This window comes from Puma concolor, chromosome C2 (genome assembly GCF_028749965.1).
Source record: "Puma concolor isolate L17-30 chromosome C2, mPumCon1.1.hap2, whole genome shotgun sequence".
Taxonomy (NCBI): Eukaryota; Metazoa; Chordata; class Mammalia; order Carnivora; family Felidae; genus Puma; species Puma concolor.
In genome coordinates, this window is record NC_141675.1 from 58,963,986 (window position 1) to 58,981,173 (window position 17,188).

The window sequence follows — 17,188 nt, forward strand, 5'->3', positions numbered from 1 at the left end:
GAAAAAAATCTTGAAAGATCAAGATAAGAGGAAATTAATCAAATATATTTGTTGAAATGAATTAAACTATTGAATAATACATCAGGAAATAATGAATAGATATTATATGTAGTGGAAAGAGGTAAATCACATAAGTTTTAGTAGTGAAAGGAGTTTTTCTTTTTTTAATATATGATGAGAAAAGGGAATGAAAATAATTTTATAACATTATAGAATCTCAGAATTAAGAGGGACTTGAAAGGTTATCTAGTCTGACCAATTATGTGATATTCAAATCCCAATTTCACTGTTCTTTGCCAAATTGCTATTCAGACTATGATTTAATATTGCCTGTGATGTGGAGCTTGGTACATTTCAGGGCAGCTGATTTTGTTTTGGGACAAATCTAATTGGTAGAACAAATTTGAGACAAACTTAAAAAAATATATTTTCTTTTACTTCCCATTAAGTAGTCTTATTTGCTTACAAATCTAAGGTAATGAACTTCCTACTTATTCAAATTAGGTTTATTTTCATGCAAACGGAGAAACTTACCTGCCAGGTAGAAATGTAGAAACAGTCTTCAAGAGATGAGCCAGGGCTTGGGTGCCTGGGTAGCTCAGTCAGTTAAGCAACTGACTCTTGAGTTTGGCTTAGGTCATGATCTCATAGGTCATGAGATGGAGTCCCCTGCCTCATTAGGCTCCACTCTGGGTGTGGAGCCTGCTTGATATTCTCTCTCTCTCTCTCTCTCTCTCTCTCTCTCTCTCTCTCTCTCTCTCCTTCTGCCTCTTCTCTGCTCTCTCTCTCTCTCTCTCTCTCTCTCTGTCTCTCTCTCTCAAACAAAAAGAAATGAGTGAGAGCTAGAAAAGGACTCATTTAAATTGAGAAGATAATTGAAACTATAGAATTTGTGGTAACTACCCTAAAGTGAAAAAAATGTTAATATTATAGTGCTTGAAAGTTACTTATGAAATATTTAAAATAATTTAGCTAGTTTTCATGTAAATCCCTTTGGAACCACATTTGAAGTTGTATATGTGTCCTCTTAATCTACTAATTTAAAGTTAACTACAACATCGTAAGAGGAATAGTTTTGGCATCAGCTAAAGAGGCCAGAAAGCCTAAACAATACCCATAGATATTTATAAGTCAAATCAAATTTCCCCTGGTCTTTGAATTTTTGAAAGCTATTTGAGAACATGAATATGAAATGAATATTTTTAAATGAGGCTGATTTCAATATAAAACCTTATGAAAAATTCTTTCTTACCAAGTATGGGACAAGATAAAAGGCTTAATATGATTGTATGCTGGAATTCACAGATAATGGAAATATTATGTACAACTTTGCATTTTAAGAATAGAACAAAAATGTTATGAAACACTGAATATATATCTGAATGTTAACAATTCTTAAGGTGACTTAAATCCAAAGAAGTAAAGTTTCTTTGAATTTGGCTGTCTCATCTGTATCACTCTGCTGAATTACTTAGGATATAGCTTCTTTTAGTTTTAATGTTCTATCTAAATCTCCTTGCACATTTCTGTGTTGTTAATTACTGTTTAGTGATTCTAATATCTGTAACTCTGTCTTTTGAGTATTGAAATTGATGTTGTCTATGTATTTTCACATAGGAAAATATCTGATTCTATGGGTGCCAATCCTTTCCCTTTCATATCCAACAAAATACTCTTTTTTCATAGGTGAATGGTCTGAATTTTATTTTCTCTAATAGTACTGTTTTTTAAGAATTTGGTGAGTGGGGAAATATTTATTACAAATGTTACATTTAACAAATATTTTAAATAAGAAGAATAATGTGATTTAATAAACATATGTGGAACAGCTAAGATGCCATTCACTGCTTTTTAATGACAGCAAAAATTATCAAATAATGTGGAACCTATAATGCTATTAATTTACCCTCATCCAAAAGATATAAAATACTTTCTAGAGAGTGTCACCAAAAATATAAATAAAAGATAAAGAATATTTGCATATTTGGGCATGTATTTTAACGTACCCTTGTTATTTTTAAAGGATAGTCTGACCTAAAACTTTTTTAAAATTTCTTGTATTAGTTACATATGTTCATTGACAGTGGCGTGGTGAAATGTTTCATGTGATTAAGACAGTGACAGTGTGTTTGCTAACTTCCCTCACCTGCCCATTAAAACACTCTATGGTTTATTTTGTGACATTTCATTAGAAATGCCATAAAAAAGTAGCCAAAATATGTTTACACATCTAAAAAATGTTACATATATGAGTGTGTGTGTGTGTATGGGTGTGGGTTGGGAGGATATAACATTTAAAAATAATGGGTTCTTTACAAAATCTTTGTTTTGTTTCTAAAATTGTTTTGTCTCTAATAAGGGAAGCAACAGAGTTTCAAAGACTCAAAATGTAACAAAATAGTCATCCATAAGATATAAAAGTTTCATCATATTTATTTTATTGATATTGGATGAGAATATTCATTGAGTTAGAAACTCTTGAAACATTTATGTCACAAAAGATCAGATGGATTATCTTTGGGAGCTGACCTTTTTTTCTATGGGTTTAAGCCAACACCCTGGAAAAATAATTATGTTCAACAATTTAGTAGTCTGACATCAACTCCCCAATGTGCAAGCACTTTCTATCATTTATAAAAAAGTAACATGTGTTTTTAAAATTCTACTACCGTTTAGCTCTTATGCCAAAATACATAAAAAGCCAAAATACCCAAGTCTTGAATATGTTTAACGTTCATTAGAGTCTTTGGCAATCCGGTTTAAGAAAAGGGGGATATTTTTTTTAAAAGGCTGTGCAGTGTTATCTCACAGAAATTCAAGTACTGAAACAAGTACAGCCAGACCTCATGGGGAACATAATTGGAAATTAGGCCACACTTTGTATCTCTCAGGGTCCACATGGTCTCCCTGTTCCCTCCCTCACTTCCCATCTGTTCTCCACAGCAGCAAGAATGATTCTTAAAAACGTAAGGCTGCTCTTATCTTTTCGTAACCCTCTAGTGGCTTCCCATCTCTCTGGGCCAAAGCTAGCATTCTGACCCAGGTTGACAAGCCCAGTGGGATCTTTTTGCTCACTCCATTTCTGACCTCATACCCCATCATTTGGTTTGTTGCTCCCACTCCACCAGGCATACTCCCCCTGCCCGTTGCTATTCCTTTGATTCACCAAGCACATACCTATTATCAGAGTCTTTGCATCCGCTGTGCACTCTGTCCGGCAAACCCCTTCCACAGTTATCAGCACGGCTGGCTGGCAACTGCAGTGCATTCAGGTTTCTGTTCCAAGAACACACCATCAAACATGCACTGCTGACCATGGCTGCCCCAAGTAGCAGTTCCCCCATTGCTTTTAAACTTCATGGCATGCTTTATTTTTTTATTCCCACAGTTTTCTGTCCTCATGAAATATAATTTATATGCTCATGCATTTTTACCGTCTATCTCCCACTACCAGAATAAGTTTCATGAGAACAGGCGCTTTGTTTTATTCATTGCAGTATTGCTGGCACCTAGAACAGTACCCTGTGCATAATAGGAACTCTATACAAATGTATTAGAGGAATTAAATGAGTGAATGTTCTCTCTAAGCTCTACTTCTTTTTGAGTCTGCACCGTTTTTTGTTTTTTTTTTTTTCCTTCTGCTAAGCTGCTTTCTCTGCATCAGCTAGCATACAGCTCATAATTGCTACATGGCCTTTCAGCTGCAGGATTCTCCACCAACTGGCAACTTCTGTCTTTTACTTTAGTTCAAATTCCTGAACATTTAATTGAACAGGCTTATTTTTTTTTTTTCCAGTAAGGCCACATAGACCATAAGTTTCTGGTCAGTCTCTGAATGTATTCTTTTTGCTCAAATGTATTCCTGGTCCAGTAAGGCTGAGCCAGTTCAGAGCATGGATGATTCAGTGTGAGGGGCTGTGGACAGGCTTCCAGGTGACACAAACCTGTCTAGTCCACAAAGCCATTGCAGCCATGCTGGCATCTATGCTCTTCATTGTCCCAATTCCTGCCTGACCAAGAGCCTGACATCACTCTTTAATTCATTGCACCAACCTTCTGCTTCCGTGTCCTTCCTGATGAAATGACTTGTCTATATTTTCCTCATTATATTTCTTTGTTAGGTATAACTATACAGCTGTAAAACTCCTATAATAAATATATCCATGTCTCTGCCTTGATCCCAAAGGGGACAAAATGTCCTTGCACTTCCATTCTCCCCAAGCTGTTCCACTTAAGCTTTTGCATGGTAAGCAAAAAATCTCTTGTGTCTTTATAGAGATCCCATCGTGGACACAACCTAAGGTGATCCCCAATGTGTCACATCCTTGCATAATCTCATCTTCATAGTTTAGTGTGGGTGGAGCCTGTAACTTTTTTTACCCAATAGAAAATGGCAAAGGTTAAGGGATTTTGCAGATGTAGAATCCCAAATTGGTGATTTTGAGTTAGCTGGAAGGGAGATTGTTCTGGGTCAGCCTGACTTAATTAGGTGCATGTCCTTAAAAGACAGACTAGTGTCCTCCCTAAAATGAAGACACTTTCTCCTGGTGAACTTGAAGAATCCAAGGCAATGAATTCTTCCAACAGCCTAGTTGAATTTAGAAACACATTCTTCCCCAACCAAGTCTCCAGATAAGAATACAGCCCAGTGTGTCTGGGATGGGCACGCTGCTGGTTGGGCTGAACCTTCTTGGTAGCTGAGCAGGCTTGGTTCTTGTCTGGGCAGCTGCCATTATCTGCAGCATGGGTGGGAGTGGGAGCAGGAGGGGGCCAGCAATGAGTCAGGGAGTAGATGCTTGGCAGGGCCTATGGTTTCAGCAGCACCAATTCAGCCATGGCCCCAGTCGAGGTGGGAGATTCCATCCCTTCAGTGGTGGTTTTAGGAGGGGAGGCTAGGAACAAACTGAACCTGGCAGAGCTGTTCAGGGGCATGAAGGGGGTGCTGTTTGGAATCCCTGAGGCCTTTACCCTCGAATGTTCCAAGACCCACCTGCTAGGGTTTGTGGAGCCGGCTGAGGCTTTGAAGGCCAAGGGGTCCAGGTAGTAGCATGTCAAGTTTTAATGATGTCTTTGTGACTGAAAAGTGGGGATGAGCTCACAACTTTGGAGACAAGGTTAGGCTCTTGTCTGACCCCACAGGGGCCTTTGGAAAGGAGATGGATTTGCTACTAGATAATTCATTGGTGTCTGTCTTTGGAAAACACCAGCTTAAGAGGTTTTCCATGGTAGAAGAGGATGACATAGTGAAGTCCCTGCATGTGGAGCCAGATGGTATAGGCTGCACTTGCAGCCTGGCCCCTAACATCATCTTGCAGCTCTGAAGCCCTGGCCTCAGTCATGCTCCTTGTAACCTTTTCTATTTTACCTACCCAGGCCTGGATGGAGGGCCCCAGTCTAACTGCAACAGGGGCCACCCAGTAGGAATCTTGGCCAAATTTCTGCAATAAACATTTCTGGTTCACATTAAAACAAACAAACAGCCCAATTGATACCAAGATTGTCACTTTGTGAGACTGAGCAGAGGACTCATCTAAGTCATGCCTGGATTACTGACCTATAGGAATTGTGAGACAATAAGTGTGCTTTGTTTTAAGCTACAAAGATTGTGGTAATTTGCTGTATAGCAGTAGAACACATACATAGATTCTTCATCCTAGTTCACAGTAAAAGACAAATATTTAGAGTCCCCATGTTATTTTAGTTCTTTAGTCCTATGTGGGTCTTTGACTTGGACTATTTTTGCTTTCTTTGAGTTTTACATGCTAAATTGTGAAAATAGAAATAATTTGCTTCTTTGTTATACTCTTATTTGGGGATTTATACTTTTATTTTTTTTTAATTTTTTTCATGTTTTATTTATTTTTGAGACAGAGAGAGACAGAGCATGAGCAGGGGAGGGGCAGAGAGAGAGAGGGAGACACAGAATCCAAAGCAGGCTCCAGGCTCTGAGCTGTTAGCACAGAGCCCGACGCGGGGCTCGAACTCACAAACCACGAGATCATGACCTGAGCCGAAGTCGGACGCTTAACCAACTGAGCCACCCAGGCGCCCCAGATTTACACTTTTAAAAAATATTTTTTCTTGTTTCAATGTCTTTTTAAAAAAAATTTTTTTTCAACGTTTATTTATTTTTGGGACAGAGAGAGACAGAGCATGAACAGGGGAGGGGCAGAGAGAGAGGAAGACACAGAATCGGAAACAGGCTCCAGGCTCTGAGCCATCAGCCCAGAGCCTGACGCGGGGCTCGAACTCACGGACCGCGAGATCATGACCTGGCTGAAGTCGGACGCTTAACCGACTGCGCCACCCAGGCGCCCCTCTTGTTTCAATGTCTTAAGGCTAATTTTAGACCCTCTTTCATGGGACAACACATGGCCATGATGCTTCTTCTCCTTGCCCTAGCCACCTAATCATCTCTTTTGCATGTAGCATCAACTCCTATGATTTTCAGCCTTTGATTCTGATCAGCATAGAAACAGTATCTTTGGCTATAAAGTTTACATGTCTACCCTTCTCATTAATGTCTCACTTTTTTTTCATGTTTATACATGTGAATATTTTTCATTCAAATCATTCTATAAATTCTGGTGAGTTTTTATGTAAAGAATGATTTTGTAAGGTCAAAACATTTGTGGTGGGGAGCTTTATCCCCTAATTTATCTGTTTGTTACATCTAAATGTTCACGTATCACATTTTACTTTGTAAAAGTTGGACATATCTGTGTTTGGTCAGTGTTTAATTTGTTATTATATGTAAGTTTCCAAATGTTATTTATTCTGCTTGTAATCTTAAACTGTGTATTTGAGCATGTTGCCTTTCTAAGAAGTTCAATATAACCCTAACCATAGTGCAACATATAAGTCATATAATTTAGGAATCAGTTAGTTGACACTTATGTTTTCATATTCCATAGTGCTAGGAGTTGAGGGTATAGAGACATAAAGAGTTACCATTCTTTTTAATCCTTTCAGCACATTTTCACACATTTTACAAACTCACAAAAAATATAGTTTGAGTATTTGATACATACTGTCTCTATTTAAAAAAAAATCTTACTTTTCTTTAGAATATAATGGTATATGTTGAAAAGCTGATATATTTGTGTATCAAACACATAGAAATAAACATTTGAGATGAAATATTCATGAAATAATTTTTCTATGTTTATCCTGTCAGAATTTCCCAAACACTGATTTGAAATTGAAGTGATTAAGAATTTTTGTTTCCCAAAAGGGCCCCACATAATATCATCAAGCTCTGGTCCATATTTGTCTGGAAAAATGTACGATCGCAATAAATGGATCCCTTATTAAATAGTTTCAAAGTCAAATTTTAATTTTAAAGACAAGATGACATCCCAAATCTTGATGCATGATGGACATAGGAGTGAGGTAGAGTGGGGGATGGGAATAGCAATCATGTTCAATTTGATCTGTCGGGAATAACGAAACACTCAATAATCACATTTCTAAATGCATATCACAATAGATAAGCCTTTAAGTGCTCTAGTCAACTAATTAATTAAGCTTATATCTCATTCAGGTATACAAATTATCCTCTTTAAGGGAAAGAAGCTTAGGGAGGTATTTAGTGGGAAATTAATTTGAGGAGCTTTTGTTGAAATGTTTAAGTCCTATGAACACTTTATCAAATGAACTATAATCGAAACTGTTTTTTCTTGTTATCATACTCAAGTCAGTGTAATGCACTGATAAGGAACACACTAAACATTTCCAGAGGTAATGTGTGTAATTTTTAAAAAAGCAGAGCATGTTTAACACACTGGCATTGTATTAGTTCAAAGGCATAGATTTCTCTTTTGGAAAGCTGTGTTTTTGTTAAATATTGAAATCATAGAAACTTCTGATAGTAGCCAGTGTTAATTATTTTAATTTTAGTTGAGTCAAAAAGAAATAAGATTAATTTGTCAACTCGTTATTTGTACATAAATGAGATCACAGTTTTTACCGTATTGTGAAGAATGAAAGAAATAGAACGTTTATGAGGATTTCTTGCATTTTTGTCTTATATATGTGTGTATATATATATGAAATATATATGTATGTATATATATATATATATATATATGAAAGTGTAAATAAACAGTATGCTTATTTTAACAAAGAATTTGCTGACATTCTTGTTCCACCCAGTTGTTCTAAGTTTGCTGCGGCTGCCTCCAGGCGCCTCCAGATGGCGCCCTGGTGCCCGTTCTCTCCGCCCAGCGGCCGACCAGTTGCCTGCTGGTGGGGAGAAAGAGCTTGGAGCGGCGGGGCTTAACCCAGCGCGGCTCAGAGGTGGGTTGCTGAAGGACTCGGGAAACAGCTGCAACAGGGCATCACTCACTGTCCAAGTATTTCCATTTCTGAGCGCAAAAGGAAGAACTTAAGCAGGCGGCAGTTGGAGTGTAAATTGCTTTGTAGTATTTAAAAGCAGCAAGGATCGTGGGCAGCTGAGCTGGTATGTGCAAGAGAAACTACTGAATTTGAATTGTGCTGGGTAGGAACCCGTCTGATCATTCTTTGTGTACCAAACGTTCTGTGTCCTGAATTGTGCCTATGTGTATACACTCATTTCATTTTTGCCTGGATCATGGGGATTTGAGGTCACAATCTTTCATTTTTCAACATGATATAATAAAACCATTGCAGAACATTGTCTATTGATAGAAATATGATCTGACTAATGGTCTAAAGAAACACATGATAACGGCACCAAAATACTTTTGTTTCTTTGTTAGAGAAAAAAAAAAAAAAGAAGAAAGTAAACCTAAACCATATTAGCATGTGATTTTACCAGATACGACTTTCAAGAGGCAATAGAAAAAAAATATATATTTAACTGTTTAACTACTTTGGATTAGATATTAAGTTACTTTTACTGTAGGTGTAGACATAAACAGACCTATAAAATATGAATGATTTTTATATCTGTGGGCCAGAAAAAAATATTGTGCAGTTATGAAAACACTAGTGATGAAAAACACATATCTTGTGTATGTACGTTTTGTATGGTCTCATATGCCATGTGAATGGGTGTTGTGTATGTGTAGACAATAACATATATGTGTCACCTACATGCAGAATTGTTTATGTTATAAAAATGCATGTGTTGGATGTGGATAGATTTTCGCACCTTCACACAATATTTCTATCTAGATAACTTAGTATGACGATCATCTCTTGCCAAAAATAAATCTGAATTTAAAGAACGTTTAAGTCTTTGAATAGTTTCAGTGTTAAACGTGTTAAATTTCCCAAGTTTCATTCAGTTGTGCACTTAGTTGTACTTTTAAATCCTGAGGAATAGTTTGGTTCTTATATTTTGAACATAAAATATTGGCTGAAGTGATTATATAGAAATAGAATGCATAGGTATATAAATATAGATTCCCCAGACTTGAGGTTACTATAGCTGGAATGCACAAAAGTCTGAAAACTTGAGAGTTCTGACTGGGAGTTTATATTTGAAACTACTCAGCAAACTGAAAGATCCAAAAGTTCAGAACTACATTGGAAATAACGCAGGCCACGGCTTTACTCTTTGTATTATTGTTCTAAAACTAATGTTAGGCTACTTGTAAACTTGTATGTGTTCCCTTGTAACAGATTTGTACATGAATCAGGTACTGAATGTTATGTCCTGCCATTGAACACAGCAAATACAACACAATTCAACATAAGAAGTGAATTGAGACCTAATGGTTTAAGACAGTATACCAAATAGCCTGAGACATCAAGACAAGTTAGAAATAGTCCCTGCCCTCAAAAAGTTGCCAGTCAAATAAATGACTAGGATGGGCATTTTTATGAACATGAGTATATAGTAAAATATAAATCAAAATAAATGCTATTAGAGAGGGGCATGCCCAAGATGTATAGCATTTAAGTGGAGGGAGAAATCTGACTTGGGGACTTGACATTATAAGGCAGTCTTCTCAAGGGATGGATGGAAAGATTGATTTTGGTGAGTAAAGATAATGTGCAGTCAAGCATTTAGTTTGTATTGGCTACTGCTTTCTTCATTGATCTCAGGAGTGAGCAGTAAGAGATAATATTATACAGGGGGAGGCAGGGGCAGTATTAGAGATGGCCTTGAACATCAGACTGAACATTTTGGATTTTCATCATTAGTTCACTCCCACTGCCATTAAAAATATCGGTATTAAGTACTCTTTTAGAAATATTGAGTGTTGTGTATAATAGCAAGAGCCAGTGTGAGGCTTCACAATAACTTTATGATTTACTTACTGTATATTTTCCATATTAAAATATAAGTTCCAAGACAGGGAGGTCTTTCTCAATAGTATATCCACAGAACCTAGACATTTCTTGAAAAAAGTATCTACTATATAAATGAATGAATGAATGAATGAATGGGGATACGGCTAGGATTCTATATTATTTACATTTAGTTTTCCTACTACTCATCAATGATTAACATCCTCAAAATTTACCAAGTCTTTGGAACTCTTGTTCCAGCGGATCCCCCATATGGCTCAGGTAATGAAAAGCAAGTTCCCTAGAATAGCCACTATTGATGTTTCATCTTCCTCTATTTTTAATCTTTTACATGAACAGTCTTCCCTTCGCATTTTTAAAGGAGTTACTAGGATAATTACAAATAGGCAGAATTCACCAGCTCATTTTCATATCTCTATGGTAGACATATAAGAGGATATTAACACGTTAAACAATTCAGGAAAACGGTTGTAGAGTTTGAGGGATGTCTTTGCACACTGAAATATATATTTACCTCCTTACATGAATGCTTCTAATATCTGGTCATCTGCAACTTAGTACAGGAAAACTCTCTAGAGCCTCTTTCTATTTCTGGGAGTGCCCAGTTATCACTTCAGAGGTCATTAACTCTTTGTTTCCATAGTTTTAGGGGGTACTGAGGTAGCATGCTTGGGGTCCCAGCCCCCATACACGGAGGTAGTCCTTTTCTCTGTCCCTGTGTAATGACATTGATAGCTTTTATGGGCAATGACAGATACATGTAAATAAATTAGTGAAGAATTGTGTTGTTATTGTTGTTTGAAAGGATGATACTAAATGAAAATAAATAGACATTTTACAGGAAATTATAAATGTAGTTCACTTGATTAAATTATAAATAAATGTATAAAGTGTCTTACAAATAAAAAAGCCAAATAAACAGGGTCATTGAACCAACAACATTAAAAGATAAAACAAACACCTGGAGTTTCCCCTTTTGCCCAAGAGAGACCTTTCTTCTGTGATGATAATTTATACATCTTAATTTACTTTCATAGAATTCATTTAAAAATATGTAAGGGAGGAATTTCTCAGTTTGAAAATATATGTTGATGGGGTTTGTATATGTTAGTTAAACTAAGGATGCAGGATTTCATTCACTTCGACCTAATCTGCACAGAGTCAGGCTTTTTCTCTCATCCGTGTCAGTATGACAAATTTTCACACCAGTTCTGGTTTCTATCCTGCTGGACATGCTGTTAATGCTTTATTTTTAACCCATGGGAAAGGAGATGGGAAGAAACAGTGACCCAGGATTTTTACCTTATTGTAAGCCCTGGGGCATGGTTTGGCCTGGAGACCGATGGATTAGGGGAAGCATATCTTGTCCAAATAAAGCTGGAGGTTCCGTTTCGGAGAAATATACTGCACTGTGTACTGCAGATTTTTCCCCCTAGTGGTTGACTTAAAACTGTTGTGTTTCTTATAACAATTGAAATAGATTTTTCTTCGTATATTGGAACTAGTTTGTCAAGATTCTTTAAATTAAGGTTAAAAAAAAAAACTTGTTTGAGAGCGCAGAAGTTTCTTTCAATGATCATTTTGAAAGTACAAAAAGTACAATGCCTTGGAAAATATATCGGAGGCTTTTTCTTTATTCTTTGGAAAGCTAGGCATTGAAAAATACACAAATACGAAATATACACAGATAATAAAAATATTCTGCTACTGGATTCCTCTTTCTTAGCATGGAGAAAAGTTTTCTTCTTCCTCTGGTGTCCTGATGTCGCTATTTCCTTTGGTCAGTCCACTGAATTGGTTTAACATTTTTTCTTTTGCCTTTCCAACCAAACTGTAAACTCCCTAAAGGAAAGCAACCATTTCCATGAGGCTTAAAACATACTTCCAGCCACAAACAGCACTGAAGTTTGGTTCCTGACAATTATATAAAGATTAAATTCTTTTTCCCCCTCACAAATTCGAATAGATTTAGAAATGTAGCAGTGACTTCTAAGGGGCAAATGGAAATTTTTCCAGAAGCTCTGTAAACTGAGAGTGACACACTACAACAGAAAGGGAAAGTTATTTCTCCTCAAATCGAGTGTTTGAAATGAGATTTTTAAAAAGAAATATTTGATATACAGAGATATCTATAAAGGCACAAACCTTGCCTTCACTTGGTAAAGCTATTTACATCTGGAAGAGATACCTCTGGCATACCTGTGTCTCTGGGGTGTTGTGTAACTGCAGGTAGAATATTCCAAAGTCAGAACTGCTGGAAGTGAGGGCAGATCGGAAGTGTTCCTGGCAGCAAGAATTAACCTTAAGCAACCTTAGAGCATTGACATGCTTTAAAGTTGTTCCTGGGGGGACAAAAAATCATGTATTTTTTGTAATGAGGACTTTATGAGCATACAACAGGCTGCCACCAAGATGAATACAAATGAGAGTAGCAGCAAACGTCTATTTTAGCAAGTGCTAGAGGAAAATAATAAAGGTCGTGTAGCTGTATTGTTAATAGGAGTGAAGAACGTTTCTTGTATCTCTGCACTAAAGGCTAACGGAAGAGCTCTTGGTTACTAAGATGTATTCTTTTCTGGTCTCAGGATCATTAACGATGGAAGTAGGAGGGAGAGGGTATAAAATGGCAGCTGCGGCTGTGGGCACTCAGATCATTTGTCACCTGGCATGAGGCTAGTGTTGGCAGCTCCAGAGTTCCAGCACAGAACTCCAGAGAGCAAATGCCAGCTGATTGTTGTTCCTTACCAGCTTCCCGGCTAACTCTGACTCATTCTTCAGATCTCTGCTCAAGTGTTGCTTCTTCTAGGTAGCTTTCCCGGACCTCTCTAGCTACACTTAGCACCTTTCTCTCTGCCATTACAGCCTCATATTCTCATCCCTGCCATCATACTTACCGCTTGAAGACCTGCCTGCTCCCTTCAGTAGCCTGAAAGCAACAGCTGAGTCTTATCCCATATTGCTCGGTTTCTGTGTCTAGCTTATAATAGGTTTGTGACTCTTTATGAATATTGTCTGTTGCATGATAGTTTAAAGGATGCGAATGGGCTGTGGGGTCAGCAAAAGTTGCGTTTGACCCTTGGCACACATAAGGTGAGAAGTAACTTAAACTCTCAATCCCAGTGTCCTTATCAACTGTCTGAGGCAATTATATACCTGCTCCTTAAACATGGCTGTTAAGGTTAAAAATAATACTTATTATCGTTACTATTATCATCATCATTATTATTATACTATGATTATTTTCTTGTGGGATTTCTAAATATCAACTGAGTTAATCTTCAAATTAAAAATGCTTAATCAAGTTGTTACTACTGTCATTCTACTTTATATGGGAAATAGGAACACAGAAAGGTTAAGTTCCTTGCTCAAGGCCACAGAGGGAAGAATAATGAAAACAGAAGAACTAGAATAGTGCCCAGGATAGAGTAGACTTGTATTAAATGCTAGAATGGGGGTACCGCAGTTTTATTTGGGGAAGACTGATTTCTGTGTAAGTGAGAAACTACCCCACACAGTTAAAAACAGTTTGTTCCCTTATTTTAGAGCCTTCTGTTGCAGATATTGTATTTGTAGAATTTTCACGGAAGCCAGATATGGTCGGAGAGAAACTTATAATGAGTGTAATCTGAGAGGATCTTTATCTCTCTTTGAGCATTTTATAATGTTGGGTATAAAAGAAATTAAAGAAACCCTTATAAGAAATATATTCTTGTTACAACCTCAGGGGTAAAAAGAAGCAAATGATAGCATTGCCTCATTTTGCTTGCTTTACAGCACTTTTTTATTTTGTTTTACTTATACATTTCATTTATATGATGTTTACTTTTTCTCTTTGTAAAAAGTACATATAATTTTGTAGCAAATGTGTAAAATCCAAACAAACTACAAAGAAGAAAATAAAAGTAATCTATAATTATTCAACCCACAAATAACTACTATTAATACTTTGGTATATTTCCTTTCTCTCTTTTGACACAATTGCATGTATATATGTTCATGCACATGCATTTGTACACATATATTTGATCATGGAATTATGTAATAAATATAACTTCATGTCCTATTGTGTCTACTATTTTATTGTTACTGGCAATTCTTCAAAAATTACAACTTTCAATGATTGCATAGTATTATTCTGTGTGGCTGTATCATAATTTTATTTAATAATTTTTAGTTGTTTAATATTCTCCTAATTTTGGAAATTCTCCAATTGTTTCTATTTTAAACAGGTTTGAAATGAATGGTGCTTTAAATTACAGGTGGACCTCCTAAATAATTGTATTTAGATAACTGATTATCATCTAATAATAAGGTTGTTAAAAGGTAGGACTGTGTTTCTCCTCAGAAATAAACAGGCCAAAAGAAGCATTTTAAAATAAGTTTAGGCCTAAGGAAATTCTAAGGAAAAAAAATTGCAGATGAAATGGATTAATATCTCTTGAGTGAACGATGATATGCTATGACCTACAAAGGTCAGCATTAGAGTCACCATTTTACTGTGATTAATTGGGGGTTGAAAGGGGTTGAATGGAAATATCGGTTTGCATTAGTGGCCCTCCCGGTATTCAAATAGAAGTTTCACTTCTGAGTCCTTTGTCTTTTTCATCCCACCATACAGTCTACACAGTATGTTGGCCATGCTCATAGTTTTACCCAATACTTAATTTCTTTTTCTTTTTTAATGTTTTATTTATTTATTTTTTTTTGAGAGAGTGCAAGTGGGAAAGGGGCAGAGAGAGGGGGACAGAGGATCTGAAGTGTGCTCTGCGCTGACAGCAGTGAGCCTAATGTGGGGCTTGAACTGCTGAATGCTGAGATCATGACCTGAGCTGGTCGGATGGTCAACCGAGGGAGCCACCCAGGTGCCCTTTAATTTCTTTGAACCCTGCTATCCTGTGTAAAATATAAATAGTATTTCTCACTGCTTAGAGTTTTTGTGACAATTAATTTAAATACTATATGGAGATTGAGATCCTAAGGAATATATCCTAGGACTCAATTTTAGCATTGATAGATATGCTTTAGCGTTGATAGATATGTCATGAAGTACTGTCTCAAACTGATAAAGCTTAAGAATCCCTTAGGAGTTTACGTACTGGCAGAAGGCTTGTTAGTCCAAAGTCCCAGACACAAATCTAGGAGATTCAGATTCAAAATCTAAGGAGGGTCACTGTCTTTGCTTTAACAAGTTCCCTTGGTGATTTTGTTGATATAGTAAATGGCAGCCAAAGATACAGGTGACTAGCAAAAATAGGCTGGAGGGAGCATGAAAAGTTTAAGATGAGACAGAAATTTGTCAGTCATCAGGTATTGGTTGAGAGTAGACGGAGCCCTCCCCAGGGAGATACCATGCCTGGAAACTGTCTGGATATAAAAACAACTTGGGGCTTGAAGGCTTCATTTCTTTAGATCATTTGAAATATGAGATACATTATGGGCACTTGAAATCAAAAGCAAAAATAATACCGGGTTGACTTAACAGAAATGGCAGACAGTCAAGATTTACTGACGTAGGTAGGATGTGCTTTGAAATATGTTGATTATGAAAGTAAATGCTTTGGGTCCTTGATGCCTATGGATCATAATCATAAATACACCACCGAAGCTAAGAAATCTGATTTGAATTTTTGATTTAACTTTTTTAAGTGTGATATATTAGTATTAGTTCCTACTAATAGAAATGCTCTACATTTCTATTGGATTTTTCCAACCTTTCATACCAGATAACAGTTGATTAAATTGGTTTTGGCTACTAGTTAAGACTCTCATTGAAAGAGGATTCTTAAGAAATAGTTTTTGAGTGAATTACGTTTCAACTCATGTATTCATTATTTTTAATACTTGACAGAAACATTTCATAACTTTAAAAAAGTTCTCTATGGGAAACATTTTTTACTACTAACTCTTTAAAATGACACCAAGGATTTTAGGACATGTGTTCTTTTGTTGTTGTTGTTGTTTGTTTTTTGTATTGTAGAGTATTTGATGTGATTTTCTAAAGAAAATATTTTTTTATATTTAACACCAATGTTCTCTAAAACTTTTTTATGTGTTTTTTCCTTCTTCTTCAGGAATTAGTAAAGTGCTTGACATTAGTTTCTTTGAAATTGTTATTGAAGGTATTAAATCCCTTGCTGTACCTTCAGTTCCAGAAAACTTTTCAGTTGGGCCAAATAATTTTATCAATTTGTTACTGAGTATTAAACTTAAGGGAGGTTAGACATTTGACTGATAGGAAAAGTGGCATTCCCAGTTTATTATTTTCTGGTTAAGTATAACCTAGAAATTCTCTACAACTCTAATTTTAATTGGCCCTTAGCACACAATCTTAAAATCTTAGAGGGCTAAAAAGAGCTTTAAAAGTAATTTTTCAGGATGAGATGAGAATCTTTAAGATTTCAAGGGACTTTCTTTTTTTTATGTTTACTTATTTATTTTTGAGAGAGAGAGAGCATAAGTATTGAGGGGCAGAGAGAGAGAGACAGAGACAGAATCTGAAGCAGGCTCCATGCTCTGAGTGGTCAGCTCAGAGCCCAATATGGGGCTCAAACCCATGAACCATGAGATCATGGTCTGAGAGGATGTTGACTGACCAACCCAGGTGCCCCTCAAAGTACTTCTGTAGAAGGTATGTCATACTTTCCCTTGCTAATCCCTTGCCATTGGCAGTTACCTGCATTGTTAAGAAATTCTTGGTTAAACCCATTCCCAAATCTCTCCTGCTGTATAAACACACATCTTCTTGCTTGCTCTTAGTGAAGACTGAGAAAAGCTAGTCACTGTCCTTTTAATACATGTCATTTAGATATCAGAAGGTTATTATCAAAATCTTCCTCACAAATATTGTAGGCAAGCTACCTGTGTAGTCGGCGCTTTCCTGATTTCCTTCTGCAGAGGTTCTGGATCAGGATATTGCATGCTTTACATTCAGGTAGATACAAGAAGG

The 17,188-nt window shown here is 36.5% G+C and overlaps 1 protein-coding gene and 1 pseudogene across 6 annotated transcripts in view; both read left to right on the plus strand.

The window, feature by feature from the left end:
- The first annotated feature begins 4,834 nt into the window (after window positions 1–4,834).
- On the plus strand, window positions 4,835–5,321 carry LOC112850226 (peroxiredoxin-5, mitochondrial pseudogene; annotated as a pseudogene).
- A 2,956-nt stretch (window positions 5,322–8,277) lies between these two features.
- LOC112849965 (uncharacterized) overlaps window positions 8,278–17,188 on the plus strand; it is a 566,245-nt gene continuing 557,334 nt past the window's right edge. For all 6 annotated transcript variants that reach the window (XR_015255789.1, XR_015255792.1, XR_015255791.1 and 3 more), the window contains exon 1: window positions 8,278–8,461. The gene's annotated coding sequence lies outside the window, so the exon portion shown is untranslated. The remainder of the gene's footprint in view (window positions 8,462–17,188) is intronic.